Source organism: Silene latifolia, chromosome Y (genome assembly GCF_048544455.1).
Source record: "Silene latifolia isolate original U9 population chromosome Y, ASM4854445v1, whole genome shotgun sequence".
Lineage (NCBI taxonomy): Eukaryota > Viridiplantae > Streptophyta > Magnoliopsida > Caryophyllales > Caryophyllaceae > Silene > Silene latifolia.
In genome coordinates, this window is record NC_133538.1 from 13,929,518 (window position 1) to 13,942,633 (window position 13,116).

The 13,116-nt window shown below is 39.5% G+C and overlaps 1 non-coding gene across 1 annotated transcript; it reads right to left on the bottom strand.

The window, feature by feature from the left end:
* Positions 1-12,633: 12,633 nt before the first annotated feature.
* On the bottom strand, positions 12,634-12,742 carry LOC141635834 (small nucleolar RNA R71). The gene has a single exon (XR_012540492.1). It is a non-coding gene; the product is annotated as a small nucleolar RNA R71 (small nucleolar RNA).
* Positions 12,743-13,116: the final 374 nt, after the last annotated feature.

The window sequence follows — 13,116 nt, forward strand, 5'->3', positions numbered from 1 at the left end:
CAAAACAAATCCTAAATCATTTGTTCAGGGAACATCCCCCCCCCCCCTGAATAGGCCAAAACAACACAAAAAAAAAAAAATATAAAAATATTTCAAACTAGCCCACCTTGGACACAAGAGCGGAGAGCCAATCCCCTCATCAGCAGCCTCTTCTTCTTCATCTCCATCCCCTTCAACATCACTATTTTTCCCTTTGGATGGAGGAGAATCCACCTCCTCATCGATGCAACTTACAAAGCTCGGATACGTGGTATTGAGATCACCCAATTCCCGATCGGGATTCCAAAAAGGCATGACTTCAAAGAGGCTCTTTCATAGCATCCACACGACCCTTGCCAAAGAAATACAGGGCAGCATCTTTATACCTGGCCCGAACCTCGTCCCTCTCCACCCAATTCTTCATTTACTTTTAATCGCTCCCGCATAGCCTCGCTTTTCAGCCCTTCAATTCCTCCCCGGGCAATATCAAACTTGGCCTCGAAGAGCTTTCAAGGCATCCCGAGCGATTTCACCTAGCAGACTCCACCAAAGAACCGAGCCTTCCCCGCCTCATTATCCTCCTTCAACGAATGATTCTCACCTTGACACCTCCAAATCGCTTTAAACTTGTCAAGATCTTTTTTCAAGATTTGTACCTCCCAATCCAAGGCATTTTTTAGACCATGGATCGATTCCGGTTGACAGCACTCCTCAAAGACATCATTAACATTCTAAAAACAAAAGAAAATGCCCATCTAAGCCACAAAAAAGAAAACACACACAAAAACCCACAACAAACAAAGACAAAAAATATAAACCTCCCCGAAGCATGGTAACCAGGTTGGCGGCATAATCCCCGGAACGATACATAGCGGCCAAAGCACGAGCGAAGCCTCCTCTCGCCGGTACTTAAAATAAGGATCATCAACCACAAAAGCCGAGCCCGAATTTGATCCTTAGCAACCGGACCTCATCCATACGAGCCCCGACTCCCCTGACCTCATGAACTCCTCCCAAAGACTCATCCACTCTCTTCCTCTTCTCGGACGATCACTTTCATCCACGACCTTTTCGGGCGATACCAACCGAGCCCCCGCACGTTCCCGAATTTGAACAAGACTATCACTCCCCGTTGCCTCACCGCTCTTTGACTTCTCCCCGTAATTTGAGAAACCCCGCCTTCACCAAAGACAGACCAAAACTAGCAATCCCGGCAAGCCCCGGGTAGCTGCACGACGAGTTTCTAAAATCAGCAATAAAAGCATGGATCCAATACAGGAAAACAGAATGACAAAACAAGCAAAAGAACTTACTCCCTGATGAAGATGCCCCTGGAACCTTAGTGCTCTTCACAGGCTTATAAGTGCTCAGCTTAGCCTTCTTAAAACGAGGCATAGCGGCTTGCCCTGCATGCGTGCCAAGCCCTCTCCTCTTCAGTAACGCCATAAACGCTCGCTATCCGGTCGCCCGACCCTCAAGATCGTGGATCATTCACCCAGTCATTTACTAAAAGAAAACATGGGCAAAGTAAGTAAACTCTCCAAAAATACTATTACCAAACCAAAAATTATGCGGAAAGAAAGATTACCTCCTTCAACAATGGATAATTGAGATAGTCCAGTCGGGGCAATTGAATCACCTTGATAAACATATAAGTCTGAGCCCGGCCTTTATCATCCCCCGAATCAAAATTGGTGATCGGGTGAGCCATCTTTGACCTGACTCGAAAATTGAACCTCCCAGTAGAATGACTCTTCAGATGATAAACATTCTTAAAATCATCCAGAGTAATAACCAACTTATGCTTAGAACATAAATGCTCAATAGAATGGACAATCTTCCAAACCATTGGCATGAGTTGAAACGGAGGAACCCTAATAGCCCTAATCACCTCGGCCATAAAGGAGAAAGGGGAAGTTGACCACCACCCCCGAAAGCCCACTCAAAAATACAGAACCAACCCGGCTACTCCAATTAGCCCCGATAGGACCATTCTCGGAATCCAAACCTCGGCCCCATGAGGAATGAGACCCCCGCCCTTTATATAATGCTCAAAAGCGAGTTTCGATTGATTAGCCTCATGGAAAGAGATCGCTAAAGCCTTATTAGGAGAATACTCAACCCCTTATAAGACATGGACGAACCTCGGAGGAGGAACAACCTCCACCACGTCATCCTCGGGAATGACTTCAGGACCCCCTCAACCTCGGCGAAGCCATTTCAACTTCAACAGAACTTTTTCAACCTCGGCAGAGCTTTTGAAGCTGTCCTTCCTTCTCCTGCCACCAGCCATATATTATTTTTTCTGAAAGATGAATTTTTGCAAAGGAAGAATTTTTTAGAAAGAGAAAGAAGAAAGTTAGAGATTGGAATGTGAAGACATACACGAAACAAACAAGATATTTATAGCCGCAAAACCATAACGGCTAGGAAAGCAAGTGGTTAAGATCAATCATGACTCTCCTAGGGTTTTGTGAACCTACCCTATTTATGGCAAGTAACCGTTACAAGAAGTTGAAGCAAACACAAATTCTCGAATCCGATAGAAAATCCCCGCACAAATCACTTGCACGGCCCAAATTTTTATCTCCTCATTCCCGGCCGACCAATAAAGGAATAAGAAGATAAGGGCAATTGTTGGGCCCTAAATTATCCTGCCTGACCTGATATAGGCCAGGCAACAGCCAAAGACAACTTCCAGGCTCTAGAGATCTAAAGCCAGGCATTACTCTAAGACGGACAGCACTAAGCGAGGAGTTGATTGAAGACAAAGTAGAAATAACTAGCACTGAAAGGTAAAGCACCAGGCCATTGCAGGCAACAAACAAGCGCTCATATGTTCCCTACAAAAAAGGAAGACCAATTCCGTAAGGCAAAAATATAGGGAGCAGTCAAAGCAACGGCTAAGAAAGAAGCAACCATCTCCGGGTAAATAGGGCACATTCCCTATTTACCAGGAAAACCTAAACGGCACAAAGGGATTGAAAGCAACCACCTATAAATAGAAAGAAAGGGAAGACAAGAAGGATCATCTGAGAGACCATCACTTTTACTCATATACTTTGTATTCTTAAGCAATATACTCGTCTGTCACGCCTGATATAACAATACCCCCGTCAAAGCTATCCAAAATCATAGTAACAATCACTCCTGGCTTGGTGCCCGTGGTTTTTTCCCTTATTCCCAGGGTTTTTCCACCTATAAAATCCTTGTGTCATTATTTATTAGTTTGTTTTACATTTAATTATATCAATCAGGCAAGTTATTCGAGTTAGATCACCCTACATATAAATCCCTGGCAGGACGCTCTAGATCACCGAAAATCCTGCTAAAACATAAGGTAACATTAATGTTATTACAGTAAAGCCATTACAGTAACGATATTACAGTGACCATATTACAGTGATGATATTACACTGACAGTGCCACATTACCTTCAGTTGGGGATCCCTTGCCAAGACAAATAGGATAGACAGTTTCTGACAACTTATCAGCTCCTAGACAGCCAATCTTTCCTTCGTCTTTGACTCTTTTGAAAGACTTTCATCTGTCTAATGCCGTATCGAGGTAAGTCGGTTGGTTGTACCTCGCCATGGAACTCAAACCGGTGAATGTAGGCTAACAGTAGCACCACAATACACCCACAAAGACACTTAACCGTTCCTGTCTTCAACCCCTTGACACCCTCAGCTACCTTCTCAAAGACATACTTTGACCAATTAAAACCTTTTATTTTTTCAACATCATCCACAGCCTTCAACAACCTGAAATCAACAGAATAATTTGGAGTCGGCGCTAAAAAAGTGGAGAGCGCATAAAGAATGAACACCTGCTTAAACTCATCACCGCAGGCGCCCTTGTTATTCTTAAACCAACTAGTCACCAAATCTAGCTTGATGTTCTGTGCTGTAGAGATGTTGAACTTCCTTCTCCATTTGTTTTTTTAACTCAGTGTCCTCAGCCTGGGATGCGTGACCAGTCGCGGTCAGCATCACATTATTACCCTTCACCGGCAGTAAAAATAGGTCATGAACATCATACTGTGACAGCACAAACTCCTCTATTTCAGTAACATGAACCTTGAAACTGTCGTAATCAAAAGCCTCAACAAGCAAGTCTGTTAGCCCTGAAGGGACTACTGATATATTCATCTTCAATAGTCCTCCAAAACCAATTTCTTTAATGGCTTTCTTTTGCTTTACGGAAAACTTGCTCATAACATCGACCAACGACTGGGCCCTGCACTTAGTTGGGTATTTATCCGGCCTGTAATAAGGAAGTGTAAATTAGCACCACTGCTTAAATAGTGTGACACTATTTTATGCCAACAAACCAACAGTAAGAAAGCAACAAAACAAGGATATAGTAAAGGTGTTACTGTAACACTGAAACTTTAAACAAGTCAACACAACGAACAAATAAATCAGTAGAAAGGAGAACGGTAACACACAATAATTGCTCATTTATTACAAATTATTAACCCTAATTTTGAAGCGAAAAACTAGAACGCAGAAAATCAATTACTGACTTCGAGCAAAACAGTTAGGCTAAATTTATTACGAATCAGTATAATCGACACAAACAACAACAATAACAACAAGAACAACAACAACCTAATTGTTTAATGGAAAATTAATTTCCTTCTACGATCAATTAACAAACAAGTATAATCGACAATGTTACGGTACATCTGTTACAGTAGCACTGAAACAAAGATAAAAATGTTACGATAGGTGTTCTTTAACATCAAATCAAATCGAAACTTTAAACATACAAGTTTTGGCCACTAGAAAGACACATACTTTTTTAAGACTTCTTCTTTTTCAGTCTTCACCACCGTCTTGGCTGGTCTCTTCTCTGTTTTAGCCCTCTTCGACGTTTTGGAGCTGACGCTCGAGTCATCTGAAACCTTATAATCTCTATCACTTTCTTCTTCAGATGACATGGGCTTATCTCTAGGTCTCTTTTTTGTTACTCGTATTGGTTTCTTTGTTTCTGCCACCTTTTTTGGCACTGCGTTTGTCGGTTTCTTTTTTACAGACACCTTCACGCTCTCTTTCTTTCTTACTACCTTTTCTGGTGTTGGGTCTTTTGCCGCTGAAACTTTCTTTTTTGCTACAACCTTCTCCGCCGTCTTTTGTTTGGGCACCTTCTTTGCCACCTCTTCTGTCACCAACTCTGCAGATTTAGCCATTGCTGCCTTCGGGGTTTGACCCTTTGTTACAGTAACTTTTTTGGGCACCTCTTCTTTTGGCTCCTTTGCAACCGATTTTGATTGCTTAGTCGTCGCCTTTTGACGTTGGCACGATTCTCGCCTTTTGAGGAGGTGCACTTGCTTGCTTCTCAATGGGCACCGATTGCTCCTTCGACAACACCGGCACATCATGCGACGGCTTTTCTCGCTCGCTTTCTTCCTCGGCACATTGGTTTCTTTTTTACTTTGCTTGGATCGGAACCTTCGCACCCGCTCCTTTGGTACTAGCTGGCTGGTGGCTTAAGCACCTTTTCGCAGGGCACCTTAATTTCCTTCACTGGCACCTTTTTGAAGGAGCAGGTGTTGCCTGGCGTAGACTCTCTGTAGGCACCTTCGTCGCCTTTTCAATTTGTAGGATTTGACAACTTTTCGGTCCGCATCTTCTTAGTCGATTGGCACGTTCTCCGTCGGCACCATTTTGCTCTCGTGTCTTCTCCGATGCGGCCACTTTAGCCTTCTTAGTGGGAGCCGATTTCTCGTACCTCTTCTTTCCCGACATTGTTATTTTCAAAAATTAAAATCGAAGTTTACAATAACAATATAATGCATAACTATTAAATTGAAAAGGAATGATGGTAGTCAAGTCGTTGAAGAAATGACAAATGGAATACGAATAATGGCGGTCGAATAAATTTTTAAAGATCAATTGATTCTGTTTTACTGTAACAATGAGACAATATATCATAAACCCTAATAGTAGTGACTTGCGGTCGAGCAAAGATTTTTAGACACATACTCAGATGCATGAGATGCTTCGACTTCCTTCTGTGCTGTTGGTTTTGATGGCTTCTGTGTCGGCACCTTTTTGCTAGGTGTCTTCTCTGATGCTGCTACTTTTGCCTTCTTCGTCGCAGCTGATTTCTCGGGCACCTCCGCTTTCCTGACATTGTTTTTCCAAAAATCAAAATCAGAATAAGATTAAAAGTAAATCAATTATAGCTACTACACTGATAGGTAATGATGCTGCTCTTTAAAAGGATAGGAGATAGTATGTGCTATTACTGTATTAGTGTTACAGTAACATTGTTAATGTATATCTGTTGAGAAATATTATAAACTTCAGGAAAAGGGACATTTCATGCAAATCACTAACAACTCAACACAACGAAGAGTCATAGGGACATACTGATCCGTATGAGATGCTTCAACGTTTTTCGGTGCTGGCATTTTGGAAGGCTTCGTGTCGCCGCTTTTTGCTCGCTGTCTTTTCGAAGCTTCCACTTTAGCCTTCTTATCGACGGCATGATTTCTCGCCACTACGTCCGCTTTCCGACATTGTTTATCAAAAACCAAAACAGAATAACATTAAAAATAAAACAATTACAAACTATTAAACTGAAGTAGAATGATGGTGGACGAGTCTGACAAAGAATGTGGAATGGAGCAAGAATGATAGTATCCTCGAGAGAATGAGACAAAGTTACGAAGTATTGCCAAACAATTGTTTTGATATAAAACTACGAACACTATTACGTATGCTAAGCGATTCGCTCTTGAAAACGATAGGGGATACACTTTTACTCGATAGTGTTACAAACAATTGATAATGTAGATCTGTTGAGAAATATTATTAATTTCGGAAAAGGGACATTTCATGCAAATCACTCAACACGACGAAGAGTTATAGGGACATACTTGATCGACATGAGATGGTTCGACGTTTTTCGTGGCCGACGGTTTTTGAAGGCTTCGTGTCGGCGCTTTTTTGCTCGTTGTCTTTTCCGATGCTTCCACTTTAGCCTTCTTACTGACGGCAGATTTTTCAGTACTACCTACCGCTTTCCGAGATTGTTTATCAAAAACCAAAACAAATAACATTAAAACTAAAACAATTACACTATTAAACTCAAGAGGAATGATGGTGGACGAGTCTGAGAAAGAATGTGGAATGGAATAAGAATGATAGTATCCTCACGAGAATGAGACAATGTTACGGTATTTTCAAACAATTGTTTTGATATAAAACTACGATAACATCATCACGAAGCAATTGTCGCTCTTTAAAAGGATAGGGGATACACTTTTACTATAGCGCTTTTCTGATAATATTTGTTCGTAGATTTGTTCGTAAATATTATTAATTTCAGGAAAATGAACATTCCCTGCAAATCACAAATAACTCAACACGACGAACAAATAAATCAATCGAAAGCAGAACGGTAACACACAGTAATTGCTCATTTATTACAAATCATTAACCTTGATTTTGAAGCGAAAAACTTGAACGCAGAAAATCAATTACTCACTTCGAGCAAAACAATTAGCCTAAATCAATTACAACAGCAACATTAACAACAAGAACTGTAATAACCTATTTTTTTTTTTACTGAAAACTCAATTTCTTTCTTCGATCAATTAATAAACGCTTCAAATCACTATAATCGAGACTAACAACACCAACAATAACAACAACAACAACAGTAATATCCTAATTTTTTTTACTGAAAACTCAATTTCTTTCTTCGATCAATTAATAAACGCTTCAAATCACTATAATCGAGACTAACAACAACAACAATAACAACAACAATAATAACCTAATTTTTCGCGGAAAAATCAATACCCTGCTTTGAGCAAAATAGAAACCCTAAATCGATGAATATTTGAAGAAGAAAGAGTATAATCAACACTAAAAACAACAACAATAACAACAATAATAGCAACAGCAACAACATGCAGTGGCGAAATATGTTTAAAAACAATATAATGAAATAGAGCGATTTTATACCTCTTCGTCGTCTTCGAAACGATTGTTCTGAGTAAATATAATAATGATCTTCACTTGATTAGTGCGATTTTGCTTGATGTAATAAAATTTCCGGAAAAAATTTATGGTTTAGTGAATTAACTGCCAGAGAGAAAAGGAGAGAAACGGTTTTTAGAGGGAGAGAGAGAGGCGTTTTAGAGAGAGAAAAGGAAGTGAAAATTTATGAGGAATAATGAATGTGTCGTTCTTATTATATTAGCGCGCCTACTTCTTTTTTTTATTTTTTTTTTATTTTTTATAAATTAAAACACGTGTCATAAACAGGACGGTTGGATCAAAAGATCCAACAGTTCTTATTGATATGCTAGACTCATCTAAGATGATAGACTCATGGGATGCTCACTCACTCTCTCTCTCTCTCTCTATATATATATATATATATATATATATATATATATATATATATATATATATATATATATATATATATATATATATATATATATATATATATATATATATATATATATATATATATATATATATATATGGGTCGGGGTCGTGCGAACTAAAGTACGGTGCGAAACTGCATTTAACTACCCCAGATACACATGTTATTAATACTGGATACACATGGTCTTACTACTGGATACATGTGTATCTAGTAGTTATACGAGGTGTATGTAGTAGTTATACGAAGTGTAACTAGGACGGTATTTTGTTTATCCACTGCCCCACCGCTGCCACCACCAACACTACAACTGCCGACAAACACCATACCACGACCACCACTCATGACACGTCACCACCCCCACTAATACGACATCACCAGCCCTGCCATCTCACGACCATCGCCACTGACCACACATCACCGCAACAACCAGGCAGCAGCAGCACCGCCACCGACAAACAATACTGAAAAACACCACGAATCTACAGTAAAACAATCACAACTGCAAATACCAATGCAACCACCACCACAATGACCGCACCAAGCAGCACCGAAGACCACTACGAGCAGCCCTACGCCACCACAGCGACCATACAGATCGACACTCTATTCGTTGCTGCTCACACGCCTTCCTCGTCGCGACACACCTCCACACAACACATCTCATCCGCATTCACAACCAGAACTAGTTAAGTTTCGGTTTTATACTTCTTAGAATTCGATCTAAATGTTAGATCTACCAAAAACGAACTAAAATTTCAAAAATCTAACTGACCCAGCAACGTTATCGGGGATTTTGGAGACGGAAAATTGAATCTAAATGTTTTGTAGCCGGAAAATTTCCAAAATGTCGGGAATTTGGTGATGAAATTGTGGTATGTGAAAGAATTGGAGTTGCCAAGTAATGGACAGGTTATGAAAGGGGCGACATTGGTCGTGATTAAGACGGAGAATAAGGTGAATGTTGGTGTCGAAAATGGGAAACAGTGCGATGGGGCGAGTATGTGGGGCGGTTTTGAAGGCGACGAAAAGAGGGTCGTTTGTCCGTGGAGTGTTTGTGAGGTGTCGTGGTTATAAACGTACGGTCGCCGGCGAGTTGGTGGGGCTCTTGTCGGAGATGGTTCGCCGGTGAAACGTCCGGCCACCGGCAGCTGACGTTGGGATATAAGTGGTTGATGAGTGGTTGCTAAGTGAAAATGGGAGGAGAGAGGAGATAAGGAGTGTCAGTCTTGTTGTGTTTTGTGTGGATATGCAGTATGTGTGATAAGGCTAATCTTAGTTAGTTCGTAAGTTCGCACCGAACTTTAGGTTCGCACAGGATCCTATTTCTATATATATATATATATATATATATATATATATATATATATATATATATATATATATATATATATATATAGGAATGGGATCATGTGAGTATACACTATCTTTTTGAGGATTGAGGATTTCATTACAATATCACAAAAAGTTGTTCAATACAATATCACACGGGTTATTCAAACAATATCACACGAAAAAAAAATTGGCAAAAAAAAAAAAAATTTTTTTTTTTTCAAAAAAATTTTTTTTTTGGACAAGTCTAATTTTTTTTCATGATATTGTATTGAAGAACCCGTGATATTGTATTCACTAATTCTCAATCCTCAAATATTTAGGAGTTCTCACCGAATTCCGACTATATATATATATATATATATATATATATATATATATATATATATATATATATATATATATATATATATATATATATATATATATTTTATATTTTATATTTTTGGTTTGACTTTTACATTAACGTTCTTTCATTTCCCAATTTTACTTAGTTTTGATCTGTATTCATCAAGTTGTATTATGCTCTTCACCATTGTTTTGCAACATAATTTACTGTGAAATGTTGCAATCCGTCTTCATTATAAACATGTGATTTGTACAACAGTGTATCTTTCAACTGTCTTTACAATATCCCTCAAATCATTGATAGATATGGGGCGAAAGAGTGTTTCAGCCAAGAAAAAAGTTCTACTAAAAGAAGGTCGGTCAGTCAAAGATTATTTTTCAGCAAAATCGAAAGCTGCAACAACAGATGTTGTTGACCCAAGCAATTTGAGTAAGAAAATCAGTTTACTCTTGCACATTCATGAGACAAAAAATTCCTTATCAGTGCATGAATTAGTGTTGCACATGCATGAAAGAAAAATATATGTACATTAAACAACCCTACACCTGCATGAACTAATCAACATTAATTTTGACAGCCTCACAAAATGCAACCTCACCTTAGAATGAGAAATAAGGGAAAGGGTTGAGGGTTGGATTAGGCGGATCCGCGGTTGCGGTCCGCCTAATCCAACCCTCAACCCTTTTCCGTCCCGTTTTAGGATACCCGGCAACATATGTGATACGTGCATATTCTATACACTTTATTCGCAGTTTTGGCATGTATTTCCATGCGTATTCGTTAGCTTAAAGCTACTATTTCTCCCGAAACGGTTTACTTTGCAATTTCTATGATTTATTGTAGGAATGAGTGGAAGTGAGCTAAATCAAGCCTAAATCGTCCTCCGGAGGCATCTTCAGGGAAGCTTGGAAGAAGGGAGTTCGTACTCACTCACTTTGGGATGCGTGCATTGGAGTGAAGTGACTGATTTGAATAGGAAATGAGGTTACTGCACAGCTCAGTTGGTCGATCGACCAAGCTCTTCAGTCGATCGACCGTGGACATTCAGCAGGAGTTACTGTACTGCACTGGCTGGTGGATCGACCACGCCCCTTAGTCAATCGACCAGGCCGCGAGGCTGAGATTGATTTTTCGTGTTAGACTTTTAAAAAGCCCAATTGTAATTAACTTTTTGCCATTGTTTATTAGTAGAACGGAGGAATAATTTAGACAATGCTTTTCATTATTCAAGAACTGAGTTTTAGATCTAGTTGGGAGACAAGAAAGTGCGACGACGGATTCCGACTTCTATTACTTTGTTCATCAATTAATTAGTAAGCTTTAATGCGATTTCCTTCTTCTTTCATTTTCTTGTCAATTTAATTCTTGTTGTTACTAATTTATTTTCAGCAATTCAGTTTTAATTTTTTGTCTTAATTTCAATTCCAATCATGTCAAGCTTATTCTTTGCTTTTAATTTTGCAATTGTTATAATTTTAATCATGCATAGGTAATCTTCTTGATTGGGAACGAGGTGAGCCATGGTGTAAATTAGGGTCAATTTTATTAGTATGATTTTCTTCTATATTGATCTTGTTTTCTTTTGATAAACCTATCATGCTAGATTGAAAGATTAGTAGTTAAGTTATCATTAGATTTTGAATTTCCTTTGAACGAAAGTTTTGAGAAATTCTAGGGAATTAGAAGACCGTAAGGTTAATTTGATCATTGATCGAAAGGCTTGCTCATATTTCCTGAGACCGTATTACAGGACCTCTACTACCTTATTGACCTGACCTTAGCCATGGTGAACCGAAGTTCCTGATCTTCTTTTTATCTTGTTGAGAAATTTCGTATTTTAGCAATTAGTCATTAGAATCAAACAAATTCGAAACCCCCATTTAATTGTTACTTTTATTAATTGAAAATAGCAAATAGAACTGATCTTGTCTCTCTGTGGTTCGACCCTTACTATCACTAGCTATAGTTTTAGTTCGGATTTATAAATTTAATTTGATACAAAACGACGGTATCAAATTTTGGCGCTGTTGCTGGGGAGACGGTGTAATTCTGTTTGCTTTATTTTTCTTGTCTTAAGGAACTTTGGTTCCTTGAGGCCGTTGCTTACTCTTGCTTCTAGTTTTGCTCTTGCACAGTTAGAAGACACGTTTTTGAGAGGAAGACTTGAGTACTCTCAGTTTTGCGAACATGACAACGATATATGGCAATCTTCAGCCAAAAGAACAGCACATTCCAAAGGGACACGTATTACCTACCCCCACTACTGGTCACTTCGAATTTCGTTCCTCTTATATTGATTTAGTGGAGCGAAATCGGTTTTCTTCTCCTGGACGAGGATCCTTTGAAGCACATGGAAATTTTCACGGACTCATCATTGTTCCATACCATGTCTGGCTACTGGGTGACCCAGGATGAAGTAAAGGGGATAACGTTCTTATACTCCTTGAAGGATTCGGCGCGATATTGGTACTGCTACCTTGATAGGGTAGCAGCTGGAGTCACAGATTGGACATCTCTAGCATTAGCTTTCTACAAAAAGTACTTCCCACTTGCAAAGACTGATGCCTTGAGAAGTAAAATTACAAATTTCCAGCAAGGACCTGATGAGGGCTTTTGTGAAGCATGGGGACGTTTCAAGAGTTTGGTTCGGGCCGTCCCTCACCATGGTTTCCAGTAGTGTTACCTTTGCAACTTATTCTATAATGCTTTATATGATGACTACAAGGTTATCCTGGACGCAGCTGCGAATGGTAGGTTCCAAAATAATACCGGTCAGAATAAAGGTTGGAACAATATTGAGGAGATGGCAGTCCATAGAGCTGAGTTTAGGAGCTCACGTGGAAACTCGCGAAAGTAAAGTGATGAAATGAGTGCCGTTGCGACACTTATAGCTTCTATTACAGCCCGGCTCGAAAAGCTCGAGACTTCTAAGGTTCCCGAGAGAGAAATTAAAATTCTTGTTCATAACTCAAATGAGACCGAGGAATTGAGAGAGACAATCCGAACTCTTTTGGTTCAAGTCGCGAAAATAGAAGCAGCCGGGA